Source organism: Pteropus alecto, unplaced genomic scaffold (assembly GCF_000325575.1).
Source record: "Pteropus alecto unplaced genomic scaffold, ASM32557v1 scaffold7, whole genome shotgun sequence".
Classification (NCBI taxonomy): Eukaryota; Metazoa; Chordata; class Mammalia; order Chiroptera; family Pteropodidae; genus Pteropus; species Pteropus alecto.
The window spans coordinates 52,711,048-52,713,464 of record NW_006494614.1 but is presented as its reverse complement, the minus strand read 5'-3'; the positions used below and the strand labels follow the sequence as shown (position 1 = coordinate 52,713,464).

At 37.9% G+C, this 2,417-nt stretch overlaps 1 long non-coding RNA gene across 1 annotated transcript; it reads right to left on the bottom strand.

Moving 5' to 3' along the window:
• Positions 1–317: 317 nt before the first annotated feature.
• LOC107196782 lies at positions 318–2,417 on the bottom strand. The gene is made up of 2 exons (XR_003044467.1): positions 2,193–2,417; positions 318–1,269 (listed from the first exon to the last, which is right to left on the bottom strand). It is a non-coding gene; the product is annotated as an uncharacterized LOC107196782 (long non-coding RNA).

The window sequence follows — 2,417 nt, the reverse complement described above, 5'->3', positions numbered from 1 at the left end:
GCAAATCACAATGACGTACCACAACACACCCACTGAAATGGTAAGTATTAAAAAAGAAAAAGAAGGAAAAGGATGTAGAGCAACAGAGAATGTAAGTCGGTTCAACCAACAGAGGAAATACTTTGGTATTAGCTATGGAAATAAGGTGCATGTACAGATACCTATGACCCAGCAATTCTGCTCCTAGGAATATACCCAATAGAAACATATGTGTATGTGCAATCAGGAGACATATACAAACGTGTTCATAGCAGCATTCAGCATTACTCATAAAAGCAAAAAATTGGAAACAATCAATATGACCATAAACAGTACAATGAATAATAAATGGTGACGTATTTTTATTATAGATTAGTATACAATGAAGAAACAAACATAACATATAGAGCTAAATAAGTCAGATATAAAAGGATATTGCTCTATTTTCGCATTCTTAAAGCTCAAATACAGGCACAAACTAAACTATTGTGTTTAGGAATTCATTATTATGCAGTTATAGGAAAGCAATAAGTCATTATTACGAAAATTCAGGATGGTGGTTAACTTTTGATGGGAAGGAGGGGCACAAGGGGCTTTGGCCAGCAGTATCTATTTCTTGATATTGGTGGTAGTTACATGAGTGTTTGCTTTATGATCATTCATTGAATTACATATATTTTTGTTAACCATTCTGTGTATGCATTGTATTTCACACTTTTAAAAGGCTTTTTAAAAAACCCCTTGGCTCTGGAGAGAAAGTTAATGTGGCAAAATGTCAAGAATTGCTACAACTAGGTGAAGTACCTATATGGGTAATGTAGTACTCCTTCAACTTTTTCGTAAGTTTGAACATTTGGAAAAAGTTGGAGAAAAAACTCTTTGATCTAACTTCCCCTGTGGCCACTGCCCCCATTTTATCCCTTTAACTTATGGCAAAATTTCTTGAAAGTGTTGTCTACATTCAGGGTCTCTAGTTCCCTTCCTCCAACTTTCTCCTGAACATACTCCCACCAGGGTTTTGCTTCTACCACAGCAGTGAAACTGTTCTTTTCAAGGTCACCAATAATCTCCACATTGCAAAATACAATGATCTTGTCTCAGTCCTCATCTTTATTTACTATCTGTAGCATTTTACACTGTTGAGCTTGCTCTGCCTTGACACATTTTCCAGCTTCCAGGACACTTGCGTAATTTTTCTTTACAGTTCCAGATGGTTCTTGCCATTCTCCTTTCCTGGTGTTCTTCATCTTCCCTGACCTCTAAATATTGGAGTGGCCCATGGCTCTGTCCCTGGAAAACACACAGACTCTTCAAATATTTACTTAAATGTAGTTTTTTCAGTGAGGCTTTCACTGGCCACTATTATCTAAAATTGAAATCCAACACTTCCTAACTCCTCTCTACTGAATGAATGAATGGATAAATGAATAAATTAAGTAAAATAAATGAAGAAAACAACTTCCTTCATGTTTAGAGCAGGATTCAAATAGACACAAAGAAGCGATGCCATCACTATCCAGGAATGGACAAAGAACCTTTCTCTTGATGCATCAACAGCGCAAGAATGGCATACTCAACATTCTTTTAGAGTCAACTTTCTGACAAGATCCATTTTTCTTCTGGATAGTCTGACCAGTTACTGAGGGATAAAGAGCAAATGCAGAAATAGTCCACCTGCACCAAATGCACTCTTTTTGATGTACTAGGTAGAAATGGCCTGAAGTGCTTGGTTATGCTCTATTAAAGATGACTGGCCTTTGAGATCCAGTAGTCTGTGCTTGAAACAGTAATGCTGTGTGGGAAGAGGAATGAGAGGGTGGCTTCCTGGTTGGGGGCAAAGTACACTGTGTGTCCTACCCACTACTCCATTTATTATTATATGTTTGAGAGCAGATCTTACAGCAAATTAAGGTCAGGTTTAAAGAAACCACAAAAAGGAAAAATGTAACTTGGCATGGAGAAGTTGGAGGGTCTGAGGGCCAAATCGTTTTCACAGGAGGAAGAGTCACTAAAGGCCAGGCACTTCACATAAATGACACCACTGAATCTTCATAATAACTCTTCATAGTAAGTTTATCATTCCTATTTAACAGATGAAGAAATGGAGGTTTAGAAATATGAAAGATTTGTTCAAGTTCACATAGAAAGTAAGCAGCACCCTGATTGAAACCTCAATCTCTTTGATGCCAAAGCTCATACTTCTCCCACCATACCTGGTAGCTTGCCTGTCCCTGCTTCCTCCAGAGAATAGTTCTGGACCCTCAGAGCTATGACACTGGAGATGATCACCACAGAGTTCCCTATGCAGTGCTACCTTATGACCTATTTCTCTCCATTCTCAGTGACATAGCCAGCTCTTCGGTAAAGGTCTATTGAAAAGTCTATTGAATAAAAGAATGAACAAAAGAGATGTCTTAAACAACATAGCTTATCTTGTG